Source organism: Loxodonta africana, chromosome 1, assembly GCF_030014295.1.
Source record: "Loxodonta africana isolate mLoxAfr1 chromosome 1, mLoxAfr1.hap2, whole genome shotgun sequence".
NCBI lineage: Eukaryota > Metazoa > Chordata > Mammalia > Proboscidea > Elephantidae > Loxodonta > Loxodonta africana.
In genome coordinates this window covers 169384079-169403203 of record NC_087342.1, presented here as the reverse complement: position 1 = coordinate 169403203, position 19125 = coordinate 169384079, and the positions used below count along the sequence as shown (strand labels likewise).

Sequence of the window (19125 nt, the reverse complement as noted above, 5' to 3'; positions counted from 1 at the left end):
GAAGAAATGGGTATGTGAGGAAGTTAAGTAACTGCCCCAAGGTTGCGAGGCTGGTATCTTGTGGATCTGGGGCTTGAACATACATCTTTTGATTGTTCCAATCAGTGACCGTTACATTTCTGCTTCTTTAAAAAGAAAGATAAAACTTTTGCAATTCTGCTTTGCCATTAGCTGATTTCAAGGAAATAAGAGATCAAAAGAAAGAGCAAGAGCCTGGCAAAGATTTTTAACAGGTTGCTTTAAGATGAACAGCTGTCTTTATACCTTAACATGGATACTCCAGGCTCTTGGTCAATGAAAATACATTGATCTGCACGCACATCGGTCTACTCCAGCCACCTGGTTCTTTTGCATTAATTTCGGTCAGATAAAGACCTAGCTTTAGAGGGGAGAAGGTCCCACTTTTAAAGCTTGACTGGATTGTCATAAGCCATCTGTGGGGCATTATTCCTGTCATTTCTTACCTAGGCCTTTCTCAATGATTCTGTAATTACATCTCATTCTCAGTAACTGGATAGAAAATGGGGACAGAAAGAGATTGGGGGCTGGTCAGTGGCTGGTAAGAGTGAGCAGATGTGGGTGGGGATGACAGTCAGATGCAGCAGTTCAGAGAGTGAATTTCCCATGAAGATGAAGCTCTACCTATCCTTGAAAAACATGAGCCTCTCTGAAATATTGAGTTTGAGGTCAAAGAATTGGTGGACTGAAAACGAAGAAGTGGCCCTGGGGAGGACTGAAGTAAGAGGGGTTTGTACGATTCCTTGTTGGTTAATTGTCCCCTAAATTAGCACTTACACAAGCTGAATGAGTGAGGGTCCTTTTGCATGGTTACATTTACTGTCTTATGGCTTTCCTCTAAGCTAGTGAATTTAATAATATGAATGGAAATAGATGACAGAGTTCTTGGGTTGTTAAAAGTTTTTTCACTTAACTGAGATCACCAAAGGGTGGGCTCCCAAGTAGGAAATGGAAGGGGAAAGGAACAGATCTTATTTAAAACAAACTGTAATTTCAACAGTTTTCTCAGTAGGGGTGGGAAGATACTCCCTTTCAGTGACATATTAAACTCTCTGGGCTGCCACGTGCAGTTTGTGGGGGGGCGGGGGGGAAGTACCAAAATTGTTTTTTTATAATACAAACTACAGGAAACAAAATATTACCAAATCTTTCTAGCTGAAAGGGATCTTCAGAAAATAGTGAGAAATCATTTGGGGGGCTTTAGTTAGAAAAGTTTCAGAAACCCTAAATAAGAAGGAACTAGCAATTCCTAGAAAGAAAACAGTTTTGTAGGAAGCAGGGATTATCCCAACTAAGAAGCTAATGAAAACTGATAGCTAAAGTGATTTCTGTTTGACAAGGAGATTGTCACTGTTGACAGGGATGACTGACAGGATAGAAAAATGAAGAGGATAAAGCATCTGCAGAAAGACTTCCGAGGAAATTTGACACCTTCAAAACCACAGGTGTGAAGGTAAGTGAAACCGGCAAGTAAAAGTTAAGTGTTGTTTTCAGAGTCTGGTACTCCACATGCTTTTTAGTCTGAAATTTAGGAGTTTGGGTGGGCCATGTGTAAGAAGTGTTGGACATGGAAGGCCAGGACTTTAGGGGTCAGAAAACACTCTTCTCCTGAGGAGACTCCTTATACTTTATTTTTAAATGTATTCCACAGTCGTTCCTACATGGGGTTGCCATGAGTCAGAATCAACTCGACAGCAACTAACTAACAACAACATGGTGCTCACCAGAGCTGTAAGAAGACATGCTAGCTTTTTGCTCTAGCCATTTCAGCCTGTTTAAAATTATAGGCTATGGATGGCCTTTTTAACACAGCTTTCAATGATCTGTGGAGAGATATAAAAATGTTTTAATACATGGTCCTTTTCTTCAAGGATCTTATAATCAATGAAAAAATGGGCATAATGAATTCAGCCTGAAGATGAATTATTCTCAAACAGAACTAACAGTAAAAAGCAAAACATAAATGCCAAGTAACTAGTATAAATATGAAATTTTATAGGAATTTAGAAGCTGGAGTGCAGAAGTTGGGAAAACCTTCTTGGAAGAAGTGGAAGTTGAGTTTCATTTTTAAGGCTGAGTAGAATTCAGGCAATGTGGCCGAGGGTGGGTGGGGACAAGGGATTGTGAAGAAATGGGAAAGGGGATTAGAAGGACACTTCTCAAAGGACAAAGAAACTACTGGAGCAAAGGGACAGGGGATTAAATTTAATAACCCTGAGATGTGCCTTTAAGAAAGCAAATATTGGAATTTGTAACAATTATTTTTGTTTGGCTCTTGAAACTAAGTATTTGGCTTTGCTTAGGATAGAAACAGATTGTTGTTTTAAAAATGGAGGAATTGACCAGAAGTGGCTTATACAATGGGCTTTGCGGGTAACCAGACCTAGGGCTGGACCCTGGCACTGCCATTTATGAGCATCATGGTGTCAGACAAGTTCCTATCTCCACACCTTAGTTTCCTAATTTGTAATTGGACATGTTAGTATATAACTCATAGGGTTGTCATGAGGGTTCAAAGACAAAGTATTTAATATGCTTAAATAGTGATTAGCATGAAGTAAAAGCTCAATAAATCTTAACTATTATTTTTATATTAATATAACCATAAGATAATAATAATGGTAATAATAAGACCTCAAAGGCCAAGTAAGCATCATGAAAATCTTAATGTGTAAATGGAGTGGAGAGAATTTGTAAAAACAGGGGGACCCTCAGAATCTACTATTGTTTTCTGACCTCCAAGAAAAATAAAACTACAAATTTTATTAATAGAATTAGGAGATGAAGAAATACAAAGCAGTCCATATCACGTTTCTGTTGTTCTCTGGGTGTTCCCCAGGCCCAGGAGTCTATGAGCCATCGTTAGGATCCTACCCTGGGTTTCTGCTTAGATCCATGTCTCCTTCCCTGCTGCTTGCAGGGTAAACCAGTTACCCTTAAGTCCTCTGACTCATGGCAATCTCATATGTGTCAGAGTAGAACTATCCTCCACAGGGTTTTGAATGACTGAATTTTTGGAAGTAGATCACCAGGTCTTTCTTCCAAGGTGTCTTTAGGAGTACTAGAACAACCTCCAAATTTTGGCTAGCAGTAACCAAAAAGCCAAACCAAACCTGTTGCCGTCAGGTCTATTCTGACTCATAGCGACCCTATAGGACAGGATAGAGCTGCCCCATACAGTTTCCAAGGAGTTCCTCATGGATTCCAACTGCCGACCTCTTGGTTAGCAGTGGTAACTATTCACCACTATGCCACCAGGGTTTCCAGGTTTGCAGTAGAGCATTAACTGTTTGTACTACCCAGGGATTCTGCTTACAGGATAGACACTACGTTAGCAAGGGCCATGGCTCCTGACTCAAGCAGAGATGCCACAGGATTCTCTCCTGCTCTGTTATTCTACGAGTAGGTTGAATAACCAGAACACTCCATCTGTAATTGACATTAAGTTGTTTACTTCTGCTTCTCATTTTAGCAGGATAAGCAAGTCGAGGCAGTCCACTTTCTAGTAGATTGTGAGAAGATAGACCTCAGCATTAGCCTGACTTGTGGGTCTGATGTGGAGAGAAGAGAGTCAAAAGGAAATAGTCTTGTGGCTTTCTATATGACTGAAAGGCAGTGATGCTGTTGTTTGCTGTAGCAGGCAATTAAGAAGAGCAACATTCTGGCCACCAAATGTTAATAGGCCCAAGTGGAAGTGTGGTGACCAAAGTTGAGTCATAACTGGAGAGGAAACCAGTCTTACCCATGTTTTTTTGTTCTTTGGTGAAGACCCTTAGTAAGCTCTTCGAAGACAGTGGCTTTCTATAGAAGTGAGCTATAATAACGGTTGGCCGCAGTAATGGCTTTTCTCACTCTTGTGTTGGAACAAGAACCAATTATGAGAAGACTGGGTTTGACTCGCTTTTGGTGTGGTTAGTGTTGGTGGGAAGGTTACTTGCAGGTCTCTTCGTTTATCAATACATTTGGTGTAAGATAGCCCTTCAGTGCCTTCTATTGGGCTGGCTGGTTTTTCCAGGTTGTTAACAGAATTCAAACCACCCCCTGTACCCTCGAGGGAACAGCCCACAAAGCCCCTTCTGTCTAGCTTGTGGCCATGTGCCTTTGGTGGCTTTTTCAGTATGAAGCCTGGGTGACCTTGAGCCGTTCATGAGGAGTGACCTATGACTTGGCATGTTTTTGTGATTTCTCCAGGGCACTTTATGAGGCATCAGGAATACAGAGGACCTCTGTTTCAATGCTAGAACCTGCCCCTTTGTCCCAAGTTTATTCCTTCTGTGTATGTCTAGTAATTCAAACTCTTCAAGCTTTGGAAAGAGCTCAGTATGTACACAAGAACAAATATGAAATCTGAGCTAATTCTACCATGGAGGAAAAATTCTACCATGGAGTAAATACAGTTTTAGAGGAACTGAGAAAAACAACCTCTAACACCTACCATTCCAAAATAAATAAATTGGCACTAGTGTTTTCATGTTATAATATATTTTTTTAATATTGTTCTTTTTACTCTAACACTTTTTGATACTATTTATTTCATTTGAAGATATTCTTAGATTGAAAATTTCTACATTCAGTTGTCTTGCTCAAGCAAATAAATCCCACCCAGGGTTCTTTTTCAATTTGGTTACTGAATGAAGCATCATTTACAGCACCTGTTATCACTTTGCTTTGAGGCACTTAGTTAAAAATCAGATTCATGGTATGGAATGAGACCTGGGTAAATTTTTCCAAGCTCTTTCAGGGGGTTCCAGCTATTGCTCTTGCAGCCCAGAAATTAATAACTACTCTTCACAAAAGGACCTCCTCCCAGTGTGGAAGCCGTGCTAAGTACACAGGTAGATAGTTATTTCTAAGAATACTTGTACATCTCTCATCTCTCAAGGCAGCAAACTAATTTCTCAAAGTAAAACACTGAAAAACTATACCCTCTGGATGGCCTTCATGCTTTCTACTGTGAGAGACTGTTGCATAAGCCAGCCTCCATAGATTTGCTATACATTCTCTTTAAATGAAGTGAAAGCTGATTGATCACTCTTTACATGAATCAGATATTTGTTTTAGCAGCTACTGTCGATACTATCAGCAAAATCCAACTGGTATCCTGCTTTCCCATTTTGAGTCACCTGCAGACCTTTATGCACTTGAGAAGAAAAATCTATGCTATTAATGGGCTGGGAACCACAGTAAAAAACCCAATAAGAGGACTTTCTCATTCTGTTATCTAAATCAATTCAGAACTGAAAAGAAGGCACAATAGAGAAGCATAGGGATTTCAAAAGGGGTAACTATATGAGTTACAAGTTCAATCCTACATTCAAGAAGAATGGCAGGGAGTGTCTCCCTGATCAGGTATTTCACAAGTTCAGGGCATGATGAGAGCAGTTTTACTGCTGCCTCTGCTAATAAATAAGACCTCCATGGTAAATCATTGCCAAGTAGAGTTTACCTTTCCTCCTTAAGTAAAAACACACTTTTTTTCTTTTAATCCCTCCACAGAGTAGAAAACAATTCAACGAAGTAAAAGTCATCTTAGCCAGTTGCTGTCGATTTGATTCCAACTCATAGAGACTCCATGTATATCAGAGTAGAACTCCATAGGGTTTTCAGTGGCTGATTTTTCAGAAACAAATTGTCAGGTCTTTCTTTCCAGATACCTCTGGTTGGACTTGACCTGCCAATCTTTTGTTTAGCAGCCAAGTGTCTTAACCATTTGCACCACCAAAGGACTCTGGAAGTCATCTTTGTTCTTGTTGTTAGGTGCCACTGAGTCAGCTCTGACTCATAGCCACCTTATGTATAACAGAACAAGACATTTGGCTGGTCCTGTGCCATCTTCATGACTGTTGGTATGTTTGAGTCCATTATTGTGCTATTGTATCAATCCATCTTATTAAGGATTTCTCTTGTTTTTTTCAGGCTCTTTACCAACCATGATGTTTTTTATCAGCAATTGGTCTTTCCTGAGGATGTGTTCAAAGTAAATGAACTGAAGTCTTGTCATCCTTGCTTCTAAGGAATATTCTGGTTGGATTTCTTCTAGGCTTATTTGTTTTGTCTTCTGGTAGCCCACGGAATATTCGATATTCTTTGATAACACTACAATTTGAATGCATCAATTCTTCTTCTCTCTTCCTTTTTCATTGTCCGGGTTTCACTTGCACATGAGGCAACTGAAAAGACCATGGCTTGCTATTTGGTCCTTTTAAAAACGATCTCTCTAGTTCCATTTTGGTTATGACATAATAATGCACCAAAGTTAGAAAGAAAAAAAGTATGGCTCAAGTTTTATATATAAAAAAAAATTTTAGCAGGAGGAGCCAATGAGGAGGAGAATGGAGAAGAACTAGACAGTCAAGTGTGAGTTCAATCATAAGAATCCCACTTAGACTTTTTGCTTTCCTTTCATTCTTGGCCAATATTCTTTAATGTATAAATGGATTGGGACCATTATTAAAGCTATTGTCTCTCAGCATCGAACCCATTCTTCTATATTCAGCTTCGTGATCTGGGTTTCTACAAAACACATCTATTTCTCTCTTGCTATTAGCTTCCTCTTAGGACTTCCTGGGGGCTCAGAAGATTAAATGTTTCACTACTAGCTAAAAGGTTGATGGTTCAAACCTATCCAGAGGCATCTCAGAAGACAGATTTGGTGATCTGCTTCTGAAAGGTCACAGCCTTGAAAACTTTATGGAGCAGTTCTCCTCTGTATACATGGGGTCACCATGAGTCAGAATTGACTGGACTACAACTAACAACACTAGTTTCTTGTTGGGCATTGCTAACGGGGGGCGGGGGAGTGGTAGAGGGAGACCGCAAAGCTGTGGAAGGAGAAAGTTTTTCCTTTCCTGCTAACTTTTGACTCCAGTTTTTGCTGGCTGTTCCTTTCAGTATGGCCCCAACAACATTTCTTCACCCAAGTAGTGGCAGTTCTTTCCTGTAGCTTCAGTTGATTTCATTTTGTAATTTTTCCAACACTCGTTGAACCAGTCTCATGATGCCCACTCAGAGACCCTGTATCATCTGGCAGCGTCCCCTCCTGTAGAGGTGTGAGCCAGCCCTACAGACTCCTCCACTGGGCTTGAAGACACCAGCACCAGCCAGCTGCACCTCCTCCTCAGAGGTCTGAGTCTCACCTCTGTAGAACCCATCCCTCAATGTCAGACTAATACCATCAGAGTAGAGCTATCTCACTAGACAGCTGAGTTCCAGATCCTGTGGAACCCTTTCACCAAAGTTTTAACAATTCCAATCTCTTCCCTTTATTCCCAGCCCTACACTTAATAACTGCATCCTGCTTCCACAATAAACTATCCATTGCCGTCAAGTCAATGCAGACTCATAGTGACCCTACAGGACAGAGTAGACCTGCCCCATAGGGTTTCCAAAGCTGTAATCAGTACGGAAGCTAACTGCCACATTTACCTCCCTTGGAGCGACCAGTGAATCCAAACCACTGACCTTTCGGCTAGCAGGTAAGCACTTAACTACTCCGCCACCACGGCTCCTTCCCCATGATAACGTCTCCTTTTTGCATGTTCAGTAATTTAATACTTAGTAAATAATTCCTTATATTGGTGTAACTTGTCTTCTGACTGGACATGGACTAATAAAACAAGGGTCCTTTCCTTGACCTCACAGCCTTCTCACTTGGACATTGGTCTAGATCTTTCATGTTATACCTGGAGCCAACCTGAGAATGGTGTTCTTTGGGTGGGACTATCTTGTTGGTATTTATTACTTGGGCCTCACCCCCCAGGGTTCATTATGGATTCTTACCCTAGCCTCTTGGAAGACGTGAGAGCTTATTTACTAGCTGAGTTAGCTTTTGTGTAAGGTGAAATGGGGAAAGTCATTTCATTTTTAATTGATCAGGAAGCTTAAAGAAGATCCATTTTCTCATCCTGTAAGGCTTTGGAAAACTAAAATGACAGATGGTCTGTTTTTACCCCAGGCATCAGATGTTACAGAAGTAACAGATTCAAAAGATTTATAGCATTAGCCAAGGCAAAAAAGTTGATGGGTTTAAGTGACATAATTGAAGTTCTCAAAGTTAGAAACCTCTTTTGTGAGCTGGGACACCTAAAGGCTTGGCAAATATCCATACCCTTTAGCCATCTGCATCACTACTGACTGTATATACTGAAGGATTTAATGAATCATAGACATACAATCACTGCATGGAAAGAAAATGTGTTGTGCCCAGCACACTCTTTTCCATAAAGAAAGCATCATTGGGAAAGGCAAACATGTGGAAACAGGCCACAAAAATGTACCAATTGTCCTTATTATCCACTCATCCATGCAGGAAAGCTTTAAAAGGTTATAAAGTCCTATGTTCTTAAAATTGGCACTTTAGACTCACTGTTTTTAGAGTGAAATATATAGTGCAGGATAACCACTGTGCAGCTAAGCATTTAGCTTAGCCTTTTAACTAATGTTCAGTCCAAGAGGCATTTCAAATCATGCTGTCACCTGTTCCCAAGTTTTCCCCTGCAGGTTACCATCCCAAACTACCTCATTAAAATAAATTAAAACAAATAGGATTATCCAAGGAAAATGTCACTAAAGTAGGAGTGTTTTGGCACTATTTAATAAAGCTACAGTCCTAAGCTGTAAACGTGACACATGGAAATTCAAGTAGCATCTCAACTCATTAGTTCTTCTTTTCCATATTTGTGCTTGCTCTTGGAATAGATGTAGTCACAACATCATAAGGGTCATTGTTTTCTCTAATGAACAATGATGCAATTCTACGGTTCCATTTTCCTTGTTTGTCAAGTATCCTGTTTATTGTAATTTCTGAGCACAGTGGATAACCCTGTGACTTAAATATGGGTATGCCCACAATGGACTCAAACATACCAACAATCATGAAGGTAGCACAGAACCAGGCAGTGCTGTGTTCTATTATACAAAAGGTTGCCATGAGTCCAAGAAAACTCGGTGGCAACTAACAGCAATGCCCACACCAAAAAGTCAAACCTATATGCTTTTCAGAACAGTTTTTCCCAAGCTGCTTTTCAATTTTCCAGTATTTTGAGGGGTAGTGGTTGTGCTAAAAACCTAGATGAACTGTGTGCACATTCCTTTCTAGATTTTTTAACCATAAGCATTTGTTTGAAATTCAGTACCTCTTTCATGAGATCTAGCCTAATTGGAGGTGGGGGTGGGGGGAATTTGGGCCATTGGATCAGAATCAGAGATGAGGAACTATCAGAAAAAAGCACAGGAACTTATCTGCCTGACTCACAGGCACCCTATATCCAACAGAGGTGAGTTGATATAGAATGCAAAGTGGTCCTTAGAATGGAATTTAAAAGATTGGCATGTAATCTGGCATGCTACAACTGCTGTGTGCTGTGACATGGTGCACAATTGCACCCCCCCCCCGCCAACTTGTCAGTCAGCCATTCTTCAGCCAGTTCTACAGGAATCAAAGAGACTGAGAATCAAAGAGACCAATGTGGGCACATGTAAATAGCACATCTGACACTGGGGAGCATCAGTTTTTTAAGCACAGCACACACCACCAGGGTGACACAGACCCTAAGGAGTAAAGAAAAAAACAATGGTTTCTGAGAACTGGGAACAAATGCTGACGCTATTGTAGAGAATAGTTGGTCATCAACGTAGAGAAGTCCCACCTAGATTCAACTGTAGTCTGGGAAATGATGCTCAATTATATGTAGCTTTCTTTAAGTAGTGTATTTATCTTAAATGACCATCTGATGGTGTTTCTGCCTTCACTGCAATGGGAGATTTGATACCTTCCTCTCCACTGGTTGTGCCTTCATTGGTTGTATTTTAAACAAAGTTTCCATCATTATCACTTGGAATACTGTTATGAACTAAATTAAAAACTAAAAAACCAAACCTGTTGCTGTTGAGTCAATTCCAATTCATAGTGACCCTACAGGACAGAGCAGAACTGCCCGATAGGGTTTCCTAGGCTGTAAGTCTTTATGAAAGCAGACTGCCACATCTTTCTCCTGTGGAGTTGTTGGTGAGTTTGAACCACTGATCTTTTGGTCAGCAGCTGAGCACTTAACATCTGAGCCACCAGGGCTCCTTTGGATTGAATTGGGTCCTGCTAAATGATATGTTGAAATCCTAACCCCTGATACCTCTGACATGATCCTGTTTGGCAATAGTGTCTTTGAGATGTTAACATGAGGTCATACTGGAGTAAAGTGGGTCCTAATCCAATCCGAACAGTGTACTTACAAAAGAGAAGAGCACACACAGAGAGAGACACAGGAATGAAAGTCCATGTGAAGACGCTTTACAAGCCAAGGAATGCCTGGGGCTACCAGTAGCTGAGAGAGATTCGGAGAGTGTGGCCTTGATGACAGTTGATGTACACTTCTAGCCTCTAGAACTGTGAGACGATAAACTTATATTCTTATAAGCCACTTAGTTCATGGCATTTTGTTACAGTAACCCTAATATAAACTAATACAAACTGTGAGTGAGATGAAGCCACTAATGAAACAAAGAAACTCAGGTGGAAGTGGAAAAGCATAGGGTAACGAAGTTCCTTTAACAGGCTGTCACTAACTGTTTGATATTAGGCAAATTTACTTCTCATCTTTGAAACTTCATATTTCCATCATAAAAATGAGCATCTAACACTTATCTCAGAGAATTGCTGGGATGATTGAGATGCGATAATATTTGTAATGCATGAAATAGAATGCCTGGCATGTTCATTCCGGGTGCTGTTGTTAGTTTGTTAGGTGCTGTTGAGTCAGTTCCAATTCATAGAAACCCCATATACAACAGAACAAAACACTGCCTGGTCCTGCGACATCCTCACAATATGTTTGAAACCATTGTTACAGCCACTGTGTCAATTCTTGTTGAGGGTCTTCCTCTTTTTTGCTGACTCTCTACTTTACAAAACATGATATCTCAGTATAATCAATAATGCGCCATTCATTCTCAAAAGTGTTGCAATTTGAATGATATATTATGTGATTTTCTTTGCTACAGGGTACTTGCGAGGTTCTAAGCCTCCAAGTGTAAGTTGCTACCTGGCTTAGGCTGAATTCTCTAGAGAAGAAAAACCAGTGAAGCCTATGTATATATACAGAGAGAGATTTATCTCAAGGAAATGGCTCATGCAGTTTTAGAGGCTGGCAAGTCCCAAGTCCATGGGTCAGGTGTCAGGTTGGAGGCTTCTCTTGACTCACATAGCTGCAGGGACTGATGAATCCGAGATCAGCAGGCAATGCAACAGGCCACTGGCTCAACTCCCAAGAACCAGGGGTAAATGATGACAAACTGGATGCAGGGTCCAGAGGAAGTGAGCAAGCTTTGCCAGAATGTCCATATATGTATTGGATAGAGGCCATGTTCCCAACAAAAGTCCCTTTACAACTAATTAGCTGATCACATCAGATGACTGCATCATTACATAAGTGCCAGATTACATCATTACATAACTGACAAACTACATCATTACATAATTGCCAAATTACAGCATTACATACCACCAAACCACTGAATATCAGGGCCCAGCTAAGTTGACACACAACCTTAACCATCACAGTACACCCCTTGTCAACTTGGCACCTGTACACATCTACTTAAAGCATACACAATCACTAAATAAAGAAAAATGTAAAGTCATACTTGTGTCTAACATGATACAACTGACATGCGTACAATCAAAAGTCCATTATCCCCATTTACATCTTATATTTTACAAGTGAAGAAGAAAAAAATGATGTACACATACAAAGAAGGAATTCTCATAACAATTACAGTCCTCCTTTCTGCAACTGGTCACATGGTCATAACTGGTATTTAGAACTACCTTCTTGCACCACTCATTCCATATTCCCCTTGCCCTCAGCGAGCACTTCAGCTAGTCGTGGTTCTTTGCCTGGGGAGTGACCCAAACCTTCATTCCTGAAGGGTCTGGGCCGTTAGTAGTCATGTCAGAATTCTGTTGTTGTAGTTTTCCATTGATTTTAATCACAGGGCATGGTAGTACTAAGAGATGCCCTAAGGGATCTCCTGTATTCCAGAAATACTTTTCTTTACCTCCATTATGCAACACCAATACGATTTCCCCTTGGTAGTCAGGATCAATCATACCAGCCAATGTGGTAACTCCCTTCTTTCCTGTTGATCCAGAGGCATGAGGAGCCCAAACTGGACAGGTGGAATTTTTAACTTCCAGTTTAATGGAATCCATGTTGTGTCTCAGGTGGGAGCCTTCTTCCTTTTGGAACTAAGATAGACCTCTAGACCTGAAGAACATAGGGTCATGGGAACAGGAAGCAAAAATTTGGTGAGTGAGTCACTAGGGGTAATAGTGAGTGGTGCCACTCCCATTTCCACCCCTTGATTCCTGGAGCCATGAATCCCAGCTATGAGAGAAACAGCACCATATATTGCAGGTTGGTTTAAAGCATACACAGCCTCCTGTAGAACATTGCCCCAATCCTGCAAGGTATTACCACTTAGCTGGCACCATAATTGTGTCTTTAGAAGGCCATTCCATCATTCTATCAAGCCAGCTGCTTCAGGATAATGGGGAACATGGTAAGACCAGTGAATTCCACGAGGATGGACCCATTGCTGCACTTCATTTGCTGTGAAGTGAGCCACTTGATCTGAGGCAATACTATGTGGGATACCATGATGGTGGATAAGGCATTCTGTGAGTCCATGGATGGTAGTTTTGGCAGAAGCATTCATGCAGGAAAGGCAAATCTATATCCACAGTGAATGTCTATTCCAGTAAGTACAAAATGCAGCTCTTTCCACGATGGAAGCAGTCCAATGTAATCAACCTGTCACTAGCTTCCTGGCTGATGGCTTTGAGGAATGGAGCTATACTGGAGACTCTGTGTTGGTCTCTGCTGTTGGCAGATTGGGCACTCAGCATTGGTTGTAGCCAAATTGGCCTTGGTGATTGGAAATCCATGTTACTGAGCCCATGCATAACCTCCAACCCTATCACCAAGGCCACTTTTTTCATAAGCCCATTGGGCAATGACAGGAGTGGCTAGGGAAAGAGGATGACTGTTTCCACGGAATGCGTCATCCTATCTACTTTATTGTTAAAATCCCCCTCTGCTAAGATCACCATTTAGTAAAAATTCACGTGAGACACAAATATCTTCACTTCTTTGGCCCATTCAGAAAGGCCTATCCACATACCTCTTCCCCATACCTCCTTGTCACCAATTTTCTGATCATATTCCTCCCAAGTCCCTGACCATCCAGCCAAACCATTGGCCACAGCCCATAAATCAGTATACAATCACACATCTGGCCATTTCTCCTTCCAAGCAAAGTGAACAATCAGGTGCACTGCTCGAAACTCTGCCCATTAGTAGGATTTCCCCTCACCACTATCCTTCAGGGATGTCCCAGAAAAGGGCTATAGTTTGGCCACTGTCCACTTCTGAGTGGTGCCTGCATATTGTGCAGAATCATCTCTAAACCAGGTACGAGTTTTCTCCTCTTCAGTCAACTGATCATAAGGAATTCCCCATGAGGCCATAGATGCAGACTGGGAGAGGGCAGGGAATGTGACAGGAGTGAACACCAGGGGCATTTGGGCCACTTCTTCATGCAATTCACTTGTGCCTTCAGGTCCTGCTTGGGCCTGATCTCACATATACAATTTCCATTTATTGCTTGAGTGCTGCTGTGCATATTTGACTTCATGGCTCTGTGGGTCAAACTACAACCAGTTCATGAGGGGCAGCTCAGGCTGCATGGTGCGTTGGTGGCCTATGGTTAAGCATTCAGTTTCTACTAAGGCCCAGTAACAAGCCAAAAACTGTTTCTCAAAAGGAGAGTATTTATTTGCAGAGGATGGCAGGGCTTTACTCCAAAATCCTAAGGGTTTGCTCTGTGATTCACCAATGGTGGCCTGCCAAAGACTCCAATCATCATTTCTATCTGCCACTGACACTTCAAGCACCACTGGGCCAGCCAGATCATATGCCCCAAGTGGCAGAGTAGCTTGCACAGCAGCCTGGTCCTGTTGCAGAGCCATTTCTTTTCTCTGGGCCCCACTCAAAACTAACAACTTTTCAAGTCACCTGATAAATAGGCCAGAGTAGCACACCCAAATGAGGAGTATGTTGCCTCCAAAATCCAAAGAGGCCCAACAGCCATTGTGCCTCCTTTTTTGCTGTTAGAGGCGCCGGATGAAATAACTTTTCCTTCTCTTTAGAAGGAATATCTGGACATGCCACATGCTACTGGACCTCTAGAAATATCAGCGAGGTGGAAGGTGCCTGACTTTTTGTTAGATTAGTTTCCCACCCTCTAGCATGCAAGTGTTTTACCAATAAGTCCAGAGTCATTGACACTTCTCTGTCACAAGGTCCAATCAGCATATGTCATCAATGTAATGAACTAGTGTGACGTCTTATGGAAGGGAAAGGCGATCAAGGCCCCAGTGGACAGAATTATGACATAGGACTGGAGAGTTGATAGACCCCTAAGGCGGGACCATGAAGCTATGTTTCTGGCATTGCCAGCTGAAGACAAACTGCTTCTGGTGGTCTTTCGAAACAGACATGGAGAAAAGGGCATTAGACAGATCAATAGCTGCATACCAGGTACCGGGAGATATATTAATTTGCTCCAGCAATGAAACCATATCTGCAACAGCAGCTGCAATTGGAGTCAAGTTTTTGATAATCCACTGTCATTCTCCAAAATCCATCTTTGTCTTTTTTGCACAGGTCAAATAGGCAAATTGAGTGAGGATGTGGTGGAAATCACGACCCCTGTATCCTTCTAGTCGATGGTGGCAGTAATCTCTGCAATCTCTCTGGGAATGCGGTATTGCTTTTGGGTTACTACTTCCCTAGGTAAGGGCAGTTCTAATGGCTTCCATCTAGCCCTTCCTACCATAATAGCTCTTACTCCACCTGTCAGAAATCCAGTGTGAGGGTTCTGCCAGTTGCTGAGTATATCCATTCCAGTTATCACTACAGGATGGGTTTGGGGACCCACTGGACCCACTGTAAGATGGACATGAGCTGAGACTTCATTAATAACCTGACTTCCACACACCCACATTCTGACTGGTAGTCTACAGTGATGTTTTGTGTCTCTTGGAATTAGTATCACTTTAGAACCAGTATCCACTAGTCTCTGAAAAGTCCGATTATTTTCTTTTCCTCAATGAACAGTCACCCTTGTAGAACACGATGGTTCCCTTTGGGGGAGGCTGGGAGAAATATTAACAGTATAAATTTTTGGCAGTGTAGTGAGGTCCTTCCTTGATTCAAAGGATTGTGGGTCTGTAAACTCGCTCAAGTCTGGGAATTGATTGAGAGACAGTGACAATTTATTCATTCTAGTGATTTAAATTAGACTGCTGTTCACCTGACCTAAAATTCTTCTGCTTGCACAGGTCAAGTAAATATTTAGTAGATTTCCCATCTATTTCCCTCCTACAACATAATGATTAAGTAGCCAATGCCATAAGTCCACAGGAGTCAGACTATTCTGATTACTGCTTTGACTCTGCTGTCCATTATGGTAACCACACTCACCTTGACTTTGTTGATTGAGTGCCACTTCTTGGCCCCTACCACCATGCGGTCCAATCAGCCTCATTGAATTTAGGCGTCTTAATTCAGTTGGGCAGCTCCCACTGTCAAATCTTACTTACATAAAATAGCAATCATAGCAGTCTTCCAGGATTCTGGGGCTCCCTTCACAAATTTGTTCTTTATAGTTGTGGTAAAAAGTGTGCCCTCTGGGCACTCCATGTATGGATCTTTGGGTCTTACCTGATAAATACACTCTAACATCCCAACTTCCCTAAGCCTTTGGATATCTTCTTCAAGGTCTGGTACTTCAACTTGGTTTAGTGTAGGTCACCACTTAATCCATGCTTCAATGGAGCAACCAAATAAATCATTAGATCCTTTCCTAACCTCTCCAGCTGAAACATTGAATGGAGAATCTGTGCTCAGTGTGCCCATATCAATAAACTCAAAGTGATTCAACTTTATATTCTTTGTACTATTATCCCACAGGCTTAATAGCTATTCCCACACATATTCCTCAGATTTCTGTTTGCCCAGAAGGTTGTTTAGAATATAGTGTACTTCCTCTTGGGTCACACTTTATACTTCACATTTTGGGGCTCGCTGGGACTTAAGTCTAGTTACAGGTCTAGAAACAAGAATGAGTGGTGGGGGAGTCCTGAAAATATACAGCAATGTTGTATAAGGCATCTACCTCAGAGGATCCCTAGGTAATGCCCCAGGCACTGCCTCAGGCAATATCTCAAGCAGGCTCTTCAGGCCCACCTGGGTTAATCTCATCAGATAGGAGTGGAAAGGATCATGGTTTTACTAGGGGGGGAAGCTTAGCAAAGATAGAATGGTCTCTTCAGATGGGACCAAGTGTGCTATTTCCATTGGCAGGAGTGATTCAACAGAATCTAAGAGCTCAGTGTCCTCAGCTTCCTGATTATCTGCCATCAGCCCCCATCCTAAAGTTCAGGATCCCATTTTTTCCCAATCAATGCCCTTACTTTAACTTCAGGTACCATTTGAGGTTGGGAATTTAATTGGCATTGTTATTCAGCCACTCTTACTATAAGACTTTGGGTTTGGTTTTTGGCAAAATCAGTTCTGTTACTACAAGAAACGAGGGCAAAAGTGGCAACTTTGAGGTCGCTTATGCAACGTTTGAGCTGTAACTCTGAAACCCTGAGCTCATCTCTTTCTTTCAGCACTTTGTCTAGCAAAAGTGGGACCAAGCAACCAGCCTCCCTATGCTTCTCATTCTGACAAAATTGTAGAAAAATATTGAACACCCGATCACCCAGAGCCTTGCTTCCCAGCAATACTTGATTTATTTGTGGAGATATTCTGGTGGTTAAGAGTGCAGCTGCTAACCAAAACGGTGGCAGTTAGAATCCACCAGCAGTTCCTTGGGAACCCCTGGGGCAGTTCTACTCTGTCAAATAGGGTTGCTATGAGTCGGAGTCAACTTGCTAGCAATGGGTTTGGTTTGTTTGTTTTTGCCACCTCATGCCATGGATTAGCAGTACCCTCTTTCCTACTGGAGGTAGAGTCATCAGCCCCTTTAAGACTAGTCAGACTTGAGAATCAATTTAGCAACTTATCCTTTCTATTTTGTTTCTCTAGAACCATTCTCAGTACCAAATGTCTTAGGCTGAGTTCTCTAGAGTAGCAAAGCCAGTGAAGCATGCACACACACACACACACACACACACACACACACAGAGAGAGAGAGAAAGAAAGAAAGAGAGAGATTTATCTCAGGGAAATGGCTCATGTGGTTGTAGAGGTTGGCAAGTCCCAAGTCCATAGGCCAGGCATCAGGCTGGAGGCTTCTCCTGACACATATAGCTGTGAGGGTTGAAGAACCCAAGATTGGCAGGTCAGACAGCAGGGTGCTGGTTCACGGGCTGAGGAGGCTGATGAATCCATGATCAGCAGATAAGATGGTGGCCACTGGCTCAAGTCCTAAGAACCAGAAGTCAGATAATGATGAGCTGGATGTAGGATCCAGAGCAATAAGGTGAGCTTTGCCAGAAAATCCATATATATATATTGGATGCAGGCCACATCCCTGAGGAAACTCCCTTTACAACTGATTGTCTGATCACATCAAATCACATTAGGGAGGATAACTACGTTATACATAACTGCCAAACTACCTCATTATATAACTGCCAAACCACTGAGAATCATGCCCCAGCCAAGTTGACACAGAACCTTAACCATCACACTTCCTAATCAAAAGAGTCCATATTGACCCCTTTACCCTATTGTCATTGATAATGCTCCTGATATCATTTCTTATACACACAAATTTTCGTAAAGGTCATTCCTGAAAAACAGCCAGGCATGTAGTAAAGAATTGTTGGGGACAGATATATAAGAGAATGGTTTTAGATTTTTGATAATCGACATTTTAAGGGTGCTGTCTTAGGCTGAGTTCTGTAGAGAAGCAAAACCAGTAATGCATATAAATATATACATAGATTTATATCAAGGAAACAACTCACGTGATTGTACAGATTGGAACATCCCAAGTCCTTAAATCAGGACAGAGTCCTTTCCCAATTCACAAAGGCACGGAAGCTGATGAACCCAAGATGAGCAGGTTGGAGAGCAGGGATCCTACTCACAGGTTGTGATGGTCGAGGAATCCCCAAGGCCAGCAGGCAAGACCACAAGGTTTCCCTTGAGTCACTTAGCTGCAGGGGCGGGTGAACCCAAGATAGGCAGGTCGGGGAGCAGGACTCTGCTTGCAGGCTATGAAGATCAGGGAATCCCAAGATGGACAGGTAAGAAGCTAGCTCAGGTCCCAAGAACCAGAGGCCAGACAAGAGACATCTGGTGGATCCAGAACAAGCCAACAACCTTCGCAAAGCCAGCAGGAAGGAAGTACGTGGTGGAAGGTGAAGAGATGAAGGCTGAGGGGGCCCCACCCCTGCTGGCACCACTCAGCAGATTTCATCATGGGGGTGATCACATATCAAATTTCAACAGGGAAGTGATCGCAACATTATACAACTGCCAAATCATGGCCCAGCCAAATTCACACACAATCTTAACCATCAGGGGGGCCATAATTTACATATCTGGTTCATTCATTTTCTTTGCTTTCTCTCAATAAAACTATACATATATGTTTTCATGAATTCTCTATTTAATTGATTTATCCTTTTGCACCAGAGCACTTTCACAAGTTTGATTACTATATCTTTAAAATATGTCTTAATATCCAGTAGGGTATATTTTCCCTCACTCGGCTTTCTTATTTTTAAAAAATTGTTTGGGAATTCTTGAAATTTTACATATAACTGATTCTTGTTGGAATGTTAATTGACAGGTTTTACCTACACTTTGAAAAGTAAGGATATCAAAGCCTATAAAATTTTCTTCTACCAGTTTACCCTGTTCCACCTTAGGATCTCAGGTTTAACCGTACACTTGTGTTTGATTTTTCATATGTTAATATGTGCTGTGGATGGGTGATGCGATGTACTTGTTTTCGGTGATAAGTATTGTGAAATAAGATTTTATCCTAATTCAGACCAGTCTATTAACATGATTGTACAAACAGGACATT

General features: G+C 41.7%; 1 long non-coding RNA gene across 1 annotated transcript in view; it reads left to right on the top strand.

Annotated features, from left to right (window-relative positions):
* The first annotated feature begins 534 nt into the window (after positions 1-534).
* Positions 535-19125, top strand: part of LOC111749549 (uncharacterized) — a 70333-nt gene continuing 51742 nt past the window's right edge. Inside the window, exon 1 of the long non-coding RNA XR_002784668.2 lies at positions 535-1471. This is a non-coding gene — a long non-coding RNA (uncharacterized LOC111749549). The remainder of the gene's footprint in view (positions 1472-19125) is intronic.